General features: G+C 42.7%; 1 protein-coding gene across 11 annotated transcripts in view; it reads left to right on the top strand.

Annotated features, from left to right (window-relative positions):
- MRO (maestro) overlaps window positions 1-18,045 on the top strand; it is a 106,267-nt gene that overhangs the window by 77,573 nt on the left and 10,649 nt on the right. For all 11 annotated transcript variants that reach the window (XR_008476080.2, XR_013525904.1, XR_008476079.2 and 8 more), the window contains one exon: window positions 9,277-9,373. The gene's annotated coding sequence lies outside the window, so the exon portion shown is untranslated. The remainder of the gene's footprint in view (window positions 1-9,276; window positions 9,374-18,045) is intronic.

Raw genomic sequence — 18,045 nt, 5'->3', positions numbered from 1 at the left:
CTTGTAACGTCAGGAGTTCAAACAAAAACTTTAGACAAATTTAGCAGAATTATAGGCTGAAAGCAGAGGCAAAGAATTATTTGATTGGCTGCAGGCAGGTGTTTGTCTTGTTTGGGTATGATCTGGTGGCACGTCCCCCAGTTAGAGGTTAGTTGTCAGTTTCTGATTGATCAAGCTTAAGTTTCATTTTGTTGTTGACATTACCCTTTGTTTATGTAGGAACCAAGGTGCCAGAGTCGTCTAAGCCTAATGGCCTCCCTCTCCCAGTTAAATTTTTCTTAACATAGTCAAGAGGCAAAGACATGCTGCCCACATTACTCTCGATGCCTCAAGGCCAGCTCACCTCTCAGGTTATTTGGTCTGCGAAACCAAATGGCAACGTAGTTTTTAAAAGGAGAAATTATTAACATGAATTTCACCTTCAAGGAAAGATCCGCTAAAGGGCTTCTGGTTAGTGAATAGGACAGCCCAGGGAGGTCACACCTGAAAGACTAAATGCTTGCAGTATTTGCACAAGTTATGAGGCCACAGACAGGTACAGACGACTCCTCCTCCTTGTTCACCAGGCCTTGTTCTCTCCTGCAAGTTTCTGCCCCAGAGCCGGGCTTACTCCTGGCCCTCAGGAGAGGGATTTCAGATTCTCAGTCTAGGAAAAACAAAAACAACAAAAAAACCTCAATGTATCCCAGAGGCCTTTTCCCAACTCTCTCTGTGGAAATTCACTTCTTTATTCTTACTCCAGTTTAACTTCCAGCTCCTTTACCAAATGGTCAGTGATTCTTCCACCTGCTTTTTAGTTTCTATTTCTTGAAGAGAGATTCCATTGCAGACTCATGCTTTTCCTGTTCATCTCATCAAAACCAGCCTGATCTCTATCCCTTTCTCTGCAACCTGTTTCAAATCTAGCTGAGCTGATGAAGGCACTCAGGCTAGTGAAATGCGTTGTTTCTTCTGGGTAGCGTGGTTGCATGTGATCTCAAAGATGGCTGTGATGGGCTACAGGTTGGCATCCTGGAACGGATTGCAGTGGGAAAGAAGGTCTGGGCATCTTCTCTGCAGAGGTTTGATCACTACATTTGGGGAGACATCTGCCACTCTTATAAGAGATTTAGCCCTGACTGTCTGACCAAGCCTCATTAGGTATTTAAGGGATGAAGTTTGATTTCCACCATCCTCCCTATACGCAAATCTTCATAAGTATGAGTTATCATGAGAGTGTTCTCTTTTCACCTAATTTTACAAGCCAAAAGGTGAACTTTATGAGTGAAAAGGCTTACCCCATCCTCCCAACATTAAATCAGTGAACATCTTGGCAGCAGCATCTTCCACTTTCAGAATTAAACTAAAATTTTTTCTGCATGCACAAGGCAGACTGATGTCATTGTGAAGTCTAATAAATCACAGCCTAGCGTCTTGGGACTCAAATGTAAAATGCAATGTCTGGCACCACTGGAGATAAAATAAATTACCTGTAATCTGGTAAGCAGGTCATCTTGAGTCTTCACTCTGTCCTGGTGACTTTAGAGATTGATTCTGCTAAACTCAGATGAAGCAGAAGGACATATAGGTTCAGGGCTTGAAGTGAAATGAAAGCATTTGGGCCAAGAGATGAGGAAATAAAATGCTTTGCACAGGGAGGTGGAGAAAAGAACCTTGACCTTGGCTTCCCAGGGGCTTAAGGGGAGTTCCTTATGAGACCCAATTCGGCCTCTTGCCCTCTGATTTCAAGAGATACTATTCTGTCTAATAAACACCACTTATGGCCAAGTGCTATGGTGCACACCTGTAATCCCAGCACTTTGGGAGGCTGAGAGGGGTGGATCATTTGAGGTCAGGAGTTTGAAACCAGCCTGGCCAACAGGCTGAAACCTCATCTGTACTAAAAATGCAAAAATTAGCCAGATGTGCTGGTGGGCACCTCTAATCTCAACGACTCAGGAGGCTGAGGCAGGAGAATTGCTTGAACTCTGGAGGCGGAGGTTGCAATGAGCAGAGATTGAACCATTGTACTCCAGCCTGGGCAACAGAGCAAAACCTCAACTCAAAGCAAAAAACAAAACCACTTTTGTTGTTGTGTTTAGAGCTATTTGAGTTTGCAAACAATCTTTATAACAAGAGTCCAACACTTTTATGATTGATTTGAAGGAGGCCTGACACACAAAGGATACATGGGGCCTGGAGCTCAACTATGTGTTGTATCAGACCAAGCATAGAAAGTCAACACCAGGACAAAAGTATGCCAAATTGCAGGGTTTATTGCCGGCGACCACGGAGGACTCACGTCTCTCCAACCCATGGCAGAGAAAGAAGGATGACAAGACTTTTTTATACTCGCAAAACCACCTTGGGAGTGGGGGTGAAGAGCGGAGATGGGGATGAAAGCTGTCAATCACCTCCTAGGCTGAGACAAGGGTGAGGGGGGCTCCGGACATTCCAAGGGCCAGGGGACTTTTGTCATTCCGATTGCCACTTAAGAGGTTTACAGAAGTCAAGATAAACCTTAGTTTATACATTATTTGGGCAGGAGTGGGGTCCACAGATTTTTTAGTTGCTTGGTGCCAGGATGGAATTATCTGGGGGTGCTTACTCTAATCAGTACCGGTAAACAAAGGCCGGCAATTCTGGCAGTTACAGATAAGAGAAGGTATGCAGCTTTACCTCTTTGCAAAGTAAACTAGCAGTCTTACAGAGGCCAAGGTTAGCATTCATTGTGAAGAGAATGGAAACAGTTTTGTCTCTTTATAAAATGGTATTGTACAGGTTCTAACTCTAGGCCAGCTATATCACATATGAGAGCCACTCCTTTAGTTCCAGAAGATAAAGACCCCACTGAAGTGAGATATTATTGTAAAAGGATTATGGCTGTAGTCAGCTTATAGCATTCTAGAACTGTGCTGTCCATTAGCAGTCTAAGGGTGCCATGTGGGCAATTTAAAACTGGTGTATTTGCCACATTAAAAAGAGACAGGGGAAGTCAGTTTTCTTTTTTTTTTTTTGAGATGGAGTTTTGCTCTTGTTACCCAGGCTGGAGTGCAATGGCGCGATCTCGGCTCACTGCAACCTCCGCCTCCTGGGTTCAGGCAATTCTGCCTCAGCCTCCCGAGTCGCTGGGATTACAGGCATGCGCCACCATGCCCAGCTAATTTTTTGTATCTTTAGTAGAGATGGGGTTTCACCATGTTGACCAGGATGGTCTTGATATCTTGACCTCGTGATCCACCTGCCTCGGCCTCTCAAAGTGCTGGGATTACAGGCTTGAGCCACCGCACCCAGCCCAGGGAAGTCAGTTTTCATATATTTTATTTAATATATTAAAAATATAATTTGAACATGTAATCAATATAAAAATTACGAATTAGATATTTTTTGGGGGTGTGCTAAGTCTTTGAAATTTGGTGTTTATATTTGCAGCTGAAGGGGATCAGAATATACTACCCTAAAATATGCCACTTTGGCATAAGGATTATTTTGAGCTGAAGACAGTTGAGGAATAGCAGATGCTAGGATGAAAAACAACTCCCTGCCCTCTCCCCTATTTGCCTAAAAGTAGACAGGGATACCTTTAGATTCTTATCAACTCAGAAACAGCAATAAGAGGACTCTGCATAAAAACCTTACTGACCAGGCATGGTGGCTCACACCTGTAATCCCAGCACTTTGGGAGCCGAGGCAGGCAAATCTCTTGAGGTCAGGAGCCTGACCAACATGGAGAAACCCTGTCTCTACTAAAAATACAAAATTAGCTGGGTATGGTGGTGCATGCTTGTAATTCCAGGTACTTGGGAGGCTGAGACAGGAGAATCACTTGAACTTGGGAGGTGGAGATTGTGGTGAGCCAAGAATTGCACTCCAGCCTGGGAAACAAGAGTGAAACTTGATCTCAAAACAAAACAAAAACAGCAACAACAACAACAACAAATGACCTTACTAAACTAAACTTTTTTTCTTTTTGAGATGGATCTTGCTCCATCACTCAGGCTGGAGTGCAGTGGTTTGATCTTGGCTTACTGTAACCTCTGCGTCCTGGGCTCAAGCAATCCTATCTCAGCCTCCCAAGTAGCTGGTACTACAGGTGTATGCCACCACACTTGGCTAATGTTTGCATTTTTAGTAGAGACAGGGTTTTGCTACATTGCCCAGGCTGATCTTGAACTCCTGAACTCAAGTTATCCACCACCTTGGCCTCTCAAAATGCTGGAATTAGAGGCATTAGACACTGCACCCAGCCTTCAAATAACTTTTCTCTTCCGTTAGTTCCCCCGTTACATATTTACCTTCCCACAGCTTTCCACCCCTAAAGCCTAAATCCCTGTCCTTTGTCTTCTTTCCTACAATTTTATTGTTCTTTGTTAAAATGCTATATAAGCCTCAAGTTCCAGCTACCCTTTTGAGTTAGTCATCACTAAGTTTTTCCTGAGTGTATGCATGCTGGACATGTTAATAACTGTTTTTCTCTGGTTAATCTATTTTTCGTCAATTTAATTTCTAAGGCCCCAGCCAGAGAATCAAGAACAGTAAAAGCAAAGTGTTTTTCCTTCCTAAATAGCACATCTCAATTTGGATTAATCACATTTCAAGTGCTCAGTGGCCACATGTGAGCCACTGAAATGTGATTAGTCCAAACTAGACATACTGAAATCAACTTGTCCTACCCTTTTGAAATCCTGGTTGCTACATGTTCCTGGATTGGACAGGAACTTCCAGCAACCAGGATTTCAAAAGGGTAGGGGAGTCAATTTCAGTGAGAGGAGACGCAGGTAGAGAAAGGCCTCAGATTTTTCATCTCATGCAGTTGTTCTAAGCCATGACTGCCCTGAAAGAGGATGGATGGCTCAGGCAAGGGGCAGGAGACAGTGCGTGATTTTGTGGGCCTCTGAGCTGAGCCTGCAATATGTCCTCACGTTCTCCTCTTTTACCAGAGATGCTCCTCATCCCTCATGCTGAGTGAGAAATAGGATTGAAAATCATGCAGAAATGGGGCTTGCAGATGGGAGTTTCTCTGTATAAATGTCTGTCTTCCCTGAGCAAATGCAAAGGTAGGAGGCACAGGCAGATATTAATTCCAGGAGGAGGACTTGAAAAATGGGGAATGGATCGTTCCTGAGAGGGGCTAAGTATCCAGTAAATGTCTCAAAATATAGGCTGGAGAGATGGACAGCTAGAGAGACATTGGTTAAAAATGCAGTAAATCAAGTAAGTTTCTTTGGGTGGCAGGAGGAGGTAAGAGGCAACCTGTGGCTGTATATAGTGTCTATAGCAGCACAAACACTGATTTGAAAGCTTTGCTCATTTGGTTCTAAAAAAAAAAAAAGCCAGTTTTTTGCAATAAGAGACATAACACTGGGCAAGATATGCCCCAAAGAGCAGCCAGGTGGTCCCAGGCATGTAACAAATTTCACCAACTCTAGGTGTTAGAAAACAGGACAAATCTACATAGAGTCTACCAAGCTGCAAGGTTCCCAGATTGCAAAGGGGCAGCAATGAAGCAGAACACGATCTTGGAGGAATCAGGTGCCTTCACATTCACTCTGCAATCACTGGGTTGCCTTCAGCTGTAAGCAAAGGAAAACTTGTGACTGAAGACAAATCACAAGGATATTTATTGCTTTCTTAGGCAGCTCTAGGGCTGATTCAGCAGCTTGATTTTGTCATTGTGGACTCTTTCTGTCTGTCTTTTATGCTCCCTCAGTCTGTTTAGCTTTTGTTCCTTTGTCCTGTTGCCTCTCAATCTCAAGGGGGCTGCTGAGGTTCCAGCATTGCGTCCACATTTAAAAGCAAAAAGTAGAGGGAAAAGGTTTGCTTCTCATGTGGCCCTTTGAACTTGAGTATTGAGAAGCTTCTCAGGAAACATCCCTTTATATCTTATTGAACTGGGTAACTGGCTGGGAGTTGCTCTCAGGAAGGCAAGGAAAGCAACTTTTTTAGCCTCTAGGGAAGGAGAGAAACAAGAGAAAAAGAATATTGGAATTTTTGAATAGCCATTCCCAGTGAATGCACAAATCCCGAGTATCATGCTTTAGAAGGAAGAGCACTAGATTATAAGCCAGGAGCCACCAGCTTGCTGTGTGAACTTGGAGCTGTCACCTGGCCTCTCTGGGCCTGCGACCTTCTTTCTAGGGTGACGACTTGGATTCAGTAGATGGCCTCTTCCTGCTCAAACATCCCGTGATTTTTTAAAAAACTCCTTGAGGGTATGGAATGAGCTGTCTGGTGGTAAGGTGATTAATATAATGAGCTCCAGTTGGTAAAAACAGCTGTGGCTTGTCTCCTTCCCATGGTCAGGGGACACTAATTCTTATGGAAGTTTAATTACACCAACAACCTTGTGTCTTTGGTCCTTAGATGTCTTTTCCCAATGAGATGTCAGCTCAAGAAGGTGTTGAAAAGACCCTACGTATGCGCTAAACCAAAGAGACTTCTTTTGTCATTGACCGATCTCTGCCGTGCCAAGGCAGGGTCAACCTAATATGGTTTAGATGTTTGTCCCCTCCAAATCTCATGTTGAAATGTAATCCCCAGTGCTGGAGGTGGGGCTTGGTGGGAGCCTTTGGCTCACGGGGACAGATCCCTCATGAATGGATGAGCACCACCCCTTGGTGAATTGAGTCCATGCCAGATCTGGTTGCTTGAAAATGTGTGGCACCTCCCTTGCTCTCTTGCTCCCGCTCTTGCCATGTGAGATGTCTGCTTGCTTCCCCTTTGCTTTCTGCCATGATTGCAAGCTTCCTGAGGCCCTCCCCAGAAGCAGATGCTGGCACTTTTTACATAGCCTGCAGAACTGTGAGTCAATTAAGCCTCTTTTTTAAATAAATTACCCAGCATCAGGTTTATTTTGAGACTGAGTTTCACTCATCACCCAGGTTGGATTGCAGTGGCACAGTCTCTGCTCACTGCAACCTCTGCCTCCTGGTTCAAGCTATTCTGCCTCAGCCTTCTGAGTAGGTGGGATTACAGGCATCCACCACCACATCCAGTTAATTTTTTTTTTTTTTTTTTTTTTTTTTTAGTAGAGATGGGGTTTCATCATGTTGGCCAGGCTGGTCTCTAACTTTTGACCTTAGTATGCTATAAGATAGATAACATTATTATCCTCATTTTACCGGTGAGGGAACTGAGGCACAGAAAGGTTAAGTAACTTGCCCCAGGACTCACAGCTAGTAACTGGTAGAGCTGGTATTCTAGTCCAGCCTGTCTGATTTTATTGTCCTTGCTCCAAACTCCTATGTTTGCTGACCTTGAACAAGTAACTCCTCTGTTTCTCAAGTTTGTCATTTGTAAAATGGGTATAATAACTTCTCTCTTCAGTTGTGGGAATGAAAATGGAATGGGACATGTAAAGCCCTGGAACCCCTGGTCCGGGTTCTCCAGAGAAACAGAATCAATAAGATCTATGTGTTTATGTATATGTACATAAATATATACATACAGATCATATATATACACACATATCACATATATATACATATCATATATATACATACATACACGCACATATATACAGATCATATATATACACACATCACATATATATACATATCACATATACATATCATATATATACATATATACACACACATATATACATATCATATATATACACACACATATATACATATCATATCTATACACACATATATACACACATCATATATATACACATATATATACACACATATATTTTTTTAATTTAAATTTTAAGTCCCAGGGTACATGTGCAGGGTGTGCAGGTTTGTTACTAGGTAAACGTGTGCCATGGTGCTTTGCTGCACCTATCAATTCATCACTAGTTATTAAGAGGAGCATGCGTCAGCTATTTATCCTAGTACCCTCCCTCCCCCCACACACCCCCCAACAGGCCCCACTGTGTGTTGTTCCCCTTCTGTGTACATGTGTTCTCATTGTTCAGCTCCCACTTACAAGTGAGAACATGCAGTGTACGCACACATCTTATTGATTCCTTAAAATATACATTCCTTAAAATATAATTCCTTAGAATATACTTCTCTCTCTCTTTGTGTGTGTATATATTCCTAGTAATCATACATAATCCCTTAGAATATATTTCTCTCTCTCTCTCTATGGAGAGAAATATTTATACATAATTTCCCTCTGTGAAGACAAATAATTATGGAGGCTGGCAAGTCTGAAGTCCTCGGCGTGCGCCAGCAGCTGGAGAGCAAGAGAAGAGCCCATGGCGCTTGGAAGTTTAAGTCAGAGGCTGTCTGCAGGCAGAGTCCCTTTTTGCTTGGGAGAGGTCATTTTTTGTTCTATTTAGGCCTTCCACTAATTAGGAGGGGCCCATTCGTGTTAGGTAGGGCAATCTGATTTATGTAAAGTCTCACTGATTTAAACATTAATTTCATCCAAAAACAACCTCACAAAAATATTCAGAATAATGTTTGCCTCGGCATGGTGGCCCATAAAATCACACCCTCTAATCATACCCAGGGGGAGCCTATATGGGAGGAGTCTGACCTTTTCCTTCCTTCCTACCCCCAGAGCCCCCAGGAACCTGCCTCCACATGTTTCTTGGAACCTTCCGGAGGTCTGGAGGTGTGACATGGCTCAGCCTGGCTGTTGACATCTTCATCTCTCTCTCTCTCTCTTTTTTTGGAGACAGAGTCTCTGTCACCCGAGCTGGAGTGTAGTGTCATGATCTCTGCTCACTGTATCCTCCACCTCCTGGGTTCAAGCAATTCTCCTGCCTCAGCCTCCTGAGTGGCTAGGATTATAGCCATGGGCCACCAGGCCTGGCTCATTTCGTATTGTTAGCAGTTTCAGGGTTTCATCATGTTGGCCAGGCTGGTCTCAACTAATCTGCCCACTGGCCTCCCAGAGTGCTGGGATTACAGGTGTGAGCCACTGTGCCCAACCAACATCCTCGTCTCTTTTTTTTCAAATTTTTTATGTAAGTGTTTTTTGTTTATTCTCTCAAGTTTCTCCTAGCTTTGAACTTTTGCATGGAAAAGACAGGACTTCAGTAGAGAGCATAAAACCCACACTTGCTCATTTATAAACAGTTCCATGGAGACATTTACATTGTTCATTTTCTCTCAATTTTTATAACTATGCATTTGTCTGTCTTCTTAAATTTTTTTAAGCAAAATACTTTTTATAAGTAACATTACATTTTAAAATATTGGAAACTGAGTATCGGTGATTGGTATTTTGACTTAATGGAACAAGAAGAAAACAACATTCAACTAGGGAGGGCTATACTGATAATAAGGCTCTTAAAATTCAAAACGTCTTCCTCTCCCTTTGTACTTACCACAGGCCGCACAGTGTCCTGAGAGGATTCATTATGAGAAAAATGTCAATCACAGCTTTAAAACTTACTTTGGAAAAAACTCATGAGAAAGCAAATTGAAAGGTGAGACTTTATCTTTGTTTTCAAATAAGTGGTCTTAATTTTTCTTCTTATAGAAAAAGTTTAAATCAGTTTATTATAAATATATCTAAGCCATTAATTTTTGCAGCTTTCAGGTAAAGTCCAGCACTTCATTTATACAAAGTCTATGAGAAGAGGTCAGTAGAAATCATCCAATCTTAAGTCATGACATCATCCATTCAAGTTCTTGGCACAATCCCTCGCCGGTTAGAGCACAGCATGCCTGGATATGCCACTAGTGATCTTTAATAGAAGTTAACTTAAAAAACTGGGAGATTTCTGCTACAGTCATGCATTCTTTAACATCTTATTTATTAGCAAAAATCAGCAATCCAGCTTTTCTTAGGTCCTCATGCGCCAACATTTTATAGAGTTCTTCTCTAGTTACAGAAATCCTCTCTCTGTGGGTACTGTGCACAACAACTATTACAAACTCTGTGTTAGTATAATGTGTTCCAGGAAAAAGGAAGAGATAGAGATTCTTGGCCACCAATATCCCACGTTAGGAAACGTGTATTATTTTTATTTATTTATTTATTTATTGAGACAGAGTCTTGCTCTGTTGCCAGGCGCCAGGCTGGAGTGCAGTGGCACAATCTCGGCTCACGGCAACCTCCACCTCCTGGGCTCAAGCAATTCTCCTGCCCCAGCCTCCCGAGTAGCTGGGACTACAGGCGCACGCCACCACACCCAGCTAATTTTTGTATTTTTAGTAGAGATGGGATTTCACCATGTTGGCCAGGCTGATCTCGATCTCTTGACCTGGTGATCCGCCCGCCTCTGCCTCCCAAAGTGCTAGGATTACAGGCTTGAACCACCACGCCCGGCCGGAAACATGTGTCATTAATCAGCATCTCTTCTACATTACTTCCTGTTGTAGGAGATGTGTGTACAACTTCATTCATAGAAAATTGGTAAAGGATGGTAGTTTTCCCTGCATTATCCAACCCAACAATGATAACTTTGTGCTCCTGGTGACTGAACAGTTTCCATACTCTGGTGAAGAGCATTCCCATTCTCAGGTAGTGACCCCCTTTCAGACACCTGGGCCGCCTGGCCTCCCCTGGCTCAGGCTGAGGGGGAGGAGGGAGGCGCGCTGGAGCCTCCGCCTCTGCTGCTGCTTCCGCGCTGGCCGCGGGGCCCGCTTCCAGGGAACCAGAGGGAGGCTGAAGCCCAGGTCGCCCTGCCATGTGTGAGGCCCTGCCGCTGCTGCGGAGGCACTTGCCTGGCTCGCGGACATCGCCGTCGCGTTGTCTGTGAAGAGCCTCGTGGGCCACCGTCCTTCCCCAGCTTCTCTCAGGCAGCAGCACTTTTTAAAAAGTTTTCAATTTTTAAATTATATATGTGTATATATATATATATATTATTGCACTTAGATTCTGGTTATATGTGCTGAACTTGCAGGATTGTTGCATAGGTACATACGTGGCAATGTGGTTTGCTGCGTCCATTTCCCCGTCACCTATATGTGGCATTTCTCCCCGTTATCCCTCCCCAACCCTCTCCCTGCCGCTGTCCCTCCCCTATTCCCCCGCAACAGACCCCAGTGTGTGATGCTGCCCTCCGTGTGTCCATGTGCTCTCATTGTTCAACACCTGCCTATGAGTGAGAACGTGTGGTGTTTGATTTTCTGTTCTAGTGTCAGTTTGCTGAGAATGATGGTTTCCAGATTAATTCATATCCCTACGAAGGACCACGAGCTCATCCTTTTTTATGGCTGCATAGTATTCCATGGTGTATGTGTGCCACATTTTCCTTGTCCAGTCTATCGTCAATGGGCATTTGGGTTGGTTCCAGGACTTTGCTGTTGTAAACAGTGCTGCAATGAACATGCGTGTGCATGTGTCTTTATAGTAGAATGATTTATAATCATTTGGATATATACCCGGTAATGGGATTGCTGGGCCAAATGGAATTTCTATTTCTAGGTCCTTGAGGAATCACCACACTGTCTTCCATAATGGTTGAACTAATTTACACTTCCACCAACAGTGTAAAAGTGTTCCTATTTCTCCACATCCTCTCCAGCATCTGTTGTCTCCAGATTTTTTAATGATCGCCATTCTAACTGGCGTGAGATGGTATCTCAATGTGGTTTTGATTTGCATTTCTCTAAGGACCAGCGATGATGAGCATTTTTTCATGTTTGTTTGGCCTCATGTATGTCTTCTTTTGAAAAGTGTCTGTTCATATCCTTCACCCACTTTTGAATGGGTTTGTTTTTCTTGTAAATCTGAAACAGTTCTTTGTAGATTCTGGATATTAGCCCTTTGTCAGATGGGTAGGTTGCAAAATTTTTTTCCCATTCTGTTGGTTGCTGGGTGGCTCTAATGATTGTTTTTTTTCCTGTACAGAAGCTCTGGAGTTTAATTAGATCCCATTTGTCTATTTTGGCTTTTGTTGCCAATGCTTTCGGTGTTTTAGTCATGAAGTCCTTGCCTATACTTATGTTCTGAATGGTTCTGTCTAGGTTTTCTTCTAGAGTTTTTATGGTGTTAGGTCTTATGTTTAAGTCGTTAATCCATCTGGAGTTAATTTTAGGGTAAGGTGTCAGGAAGGGGTCCAATTTCTGCTTTCTGCACATGGATAGCCGGTTTTCCCAACACCATTTATCAATCAGGGAATCCTTTCCCCATTGCTTGTTTTTGTCAGGTTTGTCAAAGATCAGATGGTTGTAGATGTGTGGTATTGCCTCGGAGGCCTCTGTTCTGTTCCATTGGTCTATATCTCTGTTTTGGTACCATGCTGTTTTGATTACTATAACATTGTAGTTTGAAGTCAGGTAGTGTGATGCCTCCAGCTTTGTTCTTTTTGCTTAGGATTGTCTTGCCTACTCAGGCTCACTTTTGGTTCCATATGAAGTTTAAGGTGGTTTTTTCCCGTTCTGTGAAGAGGATCATAGGTAGCTTGATGGGGATAGCATTGAATCTGTAAATTACTTTGGGCAGTATGGCCATTTTCATGATATTGATTCTTCCTAACCATGAGCATGGAATGTTTCTCCATCTATATGTGTCCTTATTTTGTTGAGCAGTGGTTTGTAGTTCTCCTTGAAGAGGTCCTTTACATCCTTTGTTAGTTGTATTCCTAGGTATTTTATTCTCTTTGTAGCAATTGTGAATGGCAGTCCGTTCTTGATTTGGCTCTCTTTAAGTCTGTTATTGGTGTATAGAAATGCTTGCGATTTCTGCACATTGATTTTGTATCCTGAGACTTTGCTGAAAATGCTTATCAGTTTCAGGAGATTTGGGGCTGAGATGATGGGGTCTTCTAAATATGCAATCATGTTGTCATTTGACAGTTTGACTCCCTCCTTTCCTAATTAATACCCTTTATTTCTTTTTCTTTCTTGATTGCTCTAGCTAGAACTTCCAATAGTATACTGAATAGGAGTGGTGAGAGAGGGCATCCTTGTCTGGTGCCAGATTTCAAAGGGAATGCTTCCAGCATTTGCCCATTCAGTATGATACTGGCTGTGGGTTTGTCATAAATCGCTTTATTATTTTGTGATACATTTCATTGATATATAGTTTATTAAGGGTTTTTAGCATAAAGGGCTGTTGAATTTTGTTGAAGGCCTTCTCTGCATCTATTGAGATAATCGTGTGGTTTTTGTCTTTGGTTCTGTTTATGTGGTGAATTACATTTATAGACTTGCATATGTTCAACCAGCTTTGCATCCCTGGGATGAAGCCTACTTGATCATGATGGATAAGCTTTTTGATGTGCTGTTGCAATTGGTTTGCCAGTATTTTATTGAAGATTTTTGCATCTATGTTCATCATGGACATTGGCCTGAAGTTTTCTTTTTTTGTTGAGTCTCTGCCGAGTTTTGGTATCAGGATGATGTTGGTCTCATAAAATGATTTGGGAAGGATTCTCTTTTTGGATTGTTTGAAATAGTTTCAGAAGGAGTGGTACCAGCTCATCTTTATATGTCTGGTAGAATTTGGCTGTGAACCCATCTGGACCTGGGCTTTTTTGGTTGGTAAGCTATTAATTGCTGCCTCAACTTCAGCCCTTGTTATTGATCTATTCAGGGTTTTGCCTTCTTCCTGGTTTAGGCTTGGGAGGATGCAAGTGTCCAGCAATTTACCCATTTCTTCCAGGTTTACTGGTTTATGTCCATAGAGTTGTTTATAGTATTCTCTGATGGTAGTTTGTGTTTCTGTGGGATCAGTGGTGATACCCCTTTATCGTTTTTTATTGCATCTATTTGATTCTTCTCTCTTTTCTTTTCTATTAATCTGGCTAGAGGTCTATTTCATTGATTTTTTTCAAAAAACCAGCTCCTGGATTAATTTTTTGAAGGGTTTTTTTGTGTCTCTTACCTCCTTCAGTTCTGCCATGATCCTTGTCTTCTGCCAGCTTTTGATTTTTTTTTGTCTTGCTCCCCTAGCTCTTTCAATTTTGATGATAGGGTGTCAATTTTAGATTTTTGCTTGCTTTTCATGTAGACATTTATTGCTATAAATTTCCCTCTAGATACAGTTTAAATGTGTCCCAGAGATTCTGGTACATTAAGTCTTTGTTCGTTTGTTTTGAAGAACATCTTTATTTCTGCCTTCACTTCATTGTTTATCCAGTCAACATTCAGGAGCCAGTTGTTCCATTTCCATGAAGTTGTGTGGTTCTGAGTTAGTTTCTTAATTCTGAGTTCTAATTTGATCGCACTGTGGTCTCAGGGATTGTTTGTTATGATTTCCATTCTTTTCCATTTGCTGCGGAGTGATTTACTTCCTATTATGTGGTCAGTTTTAGAGTAGGTGTGATGTGGTGCTGAGAAGAATGTATATTCTGTGGATTTGGGGTGGAGAGTTCTGTAGATGTCTATTAGGTTTACTTGGTCCAGATCTGAGTTCAAGTCCTGGATATCCTTGTTAATTTTCTGTCTTGTTGATCTGTCTACTATTGACAGTGGAGTGTTAAAGTCTCCCACTATTATTGTGTGGGAGTCTCAGTCTCTTTGTAGGTCATTAAAAATTTGCTTTATGTATCTGGGTGCTCCTGTGTTGGGTGCATACATATTTAGGATAGTTAGCTCTTCTTGTTGCATTGATCCCTTTACCATTATGTAATGCCTTTCTTTGTCTCGTTTGATCTTTGTTGGTTTAAAGTCTATTTTATCAGAGACTAGGATTGAAACCTCTGCTTTTTTTTTTGCTTTCCATTTGCTTGGTAAATCTTCCTCCATCCCTTTATTTTGAGCCTATGTGTATCCTTGCATGTGAGATGGGTTTCTTGGATACAGCACACTGATGGGTTTTGACTTTTTATCCAATTTGCCAGTCTGTGTTTTTTGATTGGCACATTTAGCCCTTTTACATTTAAGGTTAGTATTGTTATGTGTGAATTTGATCATGCCATTTTGATGCTAGCTGGTCGTTTTGCCTGTTAGTTGGCACAGTTTCTTCATTGTGTTGATGCTCTCTACCATTTGGTACATTTTTGGAGTGGCTGGTACTTTTTGTTCCTTTCTATGTTTAGTGCTTCTTTCAGGAGCTCTTGTAAGGTAGGCCTGGTGGTGACAAAATCTCTCAGCAATTGCTTGTTCATAAAGGATTTTATTTCTCTTTTGTTTATGAAGCTTAGTTTGGCTGAAATTCTAGGTTTAAAGTTATTTTCTTTAAGGATGTTGACTATTGGTCCCCACTCTCTTCTGGCTTGTAGGGTTTCTACTGAGAGATCTGCTGTCTGATGGGTTTCCCTTTGTGGGTAATCCAACCTTTCTCTCTAGCTGTCCTTAGCATTTTTTCCTTCATTTCAACCCTAGTGAATCTGATGATTATGTGCCTTGGGGTTGCTCTTCTTGAGGAATATCTTTGTGGTGTTCTCTGTATTTCCTGGACTTGAATATTGACCTGCCTTGCTTGGTTGGGGAAGTTCTCCTGGATAATAACCTGAGGATTGTTTTCCAGCTTGGATTCATTCTTTCTATCACATTGAGGTGCACCTATCAAATGTAGATTAGGTCTTTTCACATAATCCCATGTTTCTTGGAGGCTTTGTTCATTTCTTTTTACTCTAATCTTGCCTTCTTGTTTTATTTCATTAGATTGATCTTCAATCTCTGATATCCTTTCTTCTGCTTGGTTGATTTGGCTATTGAAACTTGTGTATGCTTTGCAAAGTTCTTGCGTTGTGTTTTTCAGCTCCATTAAGTCATTTATGTTCTCTAAGCTGTTTATTCTCATTAGCATTTCATCAAACCTTTTGTCAAGGTTCTTAGTTTCTTTGCATTGGGTTAGAACATGTTCTTTTAGCTTAGAGAAGTTTGTTATTACCCACCTTCTGAAGCCTGTTTCTGTCAATTCATCAGACTCATTCTCCATCCAGCTTTGTTCCCTTGTTGGTCAGGAGTTGTGATCCCTTGAAGGAGGAGAGGCGTTCTGGTTTTGGATGTTTTCATTCTTTTGTGCTGGTTTCTTCCTATCTTTGTGGGTTTATCTACCTGTGGTCTTTGTAGTTGGTGACTTTTGGATGGGGTCTCTGAGTGGATGTCCTTTTTGTTGATGTTGAAGTTATTTCTTTCTGTTTTTTAGTTTTCCTTCTAACAGGTCCCTCTGCTGTAGAACTGCTGGAGGTCCACTCCAGACCCTGCTTGCCTAGGGATCACTTGCGGCAGCTGCAGAACAGTAAGGGTTGCTGCCAGTTCCTCCTTCTGTTATCTTTGTTCCAGAAGGATACCCGCCAGATATCAGCCTGAGCTCTCTTTTATGAGGTGTCTCTTTGGATGTACATGAGTTAGGGAGCTGCTTGAGGAGACAGTCTGTCCCTTATAGCTCAAGTGCTGAGCTGTGAGCTCCGTTCTTCTGTTCAGAGCTGCTGGGCAGGTATGTTTAAGTCTGCTGCAGTGGAACTCATAACTGCCTTTTTTTCCCAGGTGCTCTGTCCTGGGAAGTTGCGGCTTTATTTATAAGTTCCTGATATGCTGGTGCCTTTTTTCAGATATGCCCTGCCCAGCAAGGAGGTAGCCTATTCACAGTCTGCCAGCAGAAATATTGTGAAGCTGCTGTGGGCCCTGCCCAGTTACTGTGTGAACTTCCTTGTGGATTTGTTTACAGAGGTATAGTTAGAACTGCCTTGGTAATGGTGATCTGCATCAGTAGTGGCGGTTTGCCTCTGTAATAGCGGATGCCCTTCTCCCCACAGAGCTGGATCGTCCTGGGTTCAGCTGTCCTTGCTGTGAAACTCTCAGTCCAGAGCATTTCCGATTGTTGGTCTTTGTGGGGGTGGGACCTGCTGAGCCAGATCACCTGGCTCCCTGTTTCAGCCCCCTTTTTTCAGCTGAATGGGTGGCTCTGTCTCCCAGGTGTTCCAGGTACCAGTTGAGACAGCCACCCAGATTTGTGTGTTTTTGTGTGGAGACTCGCTGCACCAGCTGAAACAGCCGTGCTGGAAACTTGTGGTGCTTTTCAGCCCAGGAATCTCCTGGTCTGTGGGCAGTAATAACTCATTTGGAAATGTGGTGATCACTCACCCTCTGCATGGTTCTCGCTGGGAACTGCACTCCAGACCTGTTCCCATTTGGCCATCTTGGATCCTACCTCCCATCCTCATCTGTTAACCATTCTTCTTGGTGCAGCCATTCCTAAGGCAGCTACACAGCCACAGAGCTCCCTTGGCCTCAGAACTCCAAAGCCCTGAGTTCCATGTTACAGTGCAGCTCTGGGGTAGTTGGAGATGATTGCTTTTCACAGCAATCCATCGTGCATGTAGCACTATGCCCCCATGGTAATAACCATGCTGACAGAATGAGCAGTGAGCCAGCTTGCACACTTGTTGACATATTCAGCTTTCATAAGCAGACCATGATTTCATAAGAAATGGAATCTCAGGTGTTCTGCTGTGTCTCAGCATGCATCCTTTTATTATTGATATGTTTTAATAATGCTACACATGCTTGAAAGTATGTAGGCACGTGAACCAAATCAGATCTCTATTATAAACAGCCATGTTGCCTCAGTTTCGGTGTAATGCTCACATAAGATAAACTCACATGACTTCAGGATTGCAAAAAACACAAATGTGTTCAATGTCACTATGCAGTTAAGGGTTAACTTGGTGGGCCCTGCTTGCTCAAACCCTGCACATTTCAAAGACAGGACTGTGTTTAGGAAGACAGGTCCTTGACTGGCCTCTGGGAGATAACCTCTGAGACCTTGGAATAGACGGCCTGATAAGAGCATTATTCGTGTGCCTGAGTCTTTGGGCTATGCGGTGTCAGTGTGACCTCTGGGGGCTGGAGACGGAGCAGGTCACACGGGCACTGCATGACTATCTTTGACCATCCCCATAGAAACCCTGGACTCCAAGGCTCCAGTGACATTTTCTAGTTTGACAATGCTACCCACATCGTTGCTGGGAGAATTAAGCACATCTTCACACAGTTCTCTTGGGAGAGGACACCTGGAAGCTTAGATGCGGCTTCTCCTGGACGATGCTCACCTGCCGCCTTTTCCCCTTGCTGATTCTAATCTCTTCTCATGGTAATGAATCTTTACTGTGAATATACCAGCTTTCCTGTCTTGTGAGTCCTAGTAAATCATGAAGCCTAAGGGTGGTCTTGGGGATCCTCAACACAGTCACTGGGCTGAGGGTTCTGAAGTGGGGAGCAGTGGTGGAGAGGCAACTTTTGGGAATGTCAACAGTAG

This window comes from Callithrix jacchus, chromosome 13, assembly GCF_049354715.1.
Source record: "Callithrix jacchus isolate 240 chromosome 13, calJac240_pri, whole genome shotgun sequence".
Taxonomy (NCBI): domain Eukaryota; kingdom Metazoa; phylum Chordata; class Mammalia; order Primates; family Cebidae; genus Callithrix; species Callithrix jacchus.
The sequence above is the reverse complement of the archived record's forward strand: the minus strand, read 5'-3'. Positions and strand labels throughout refer to the sequence as shown.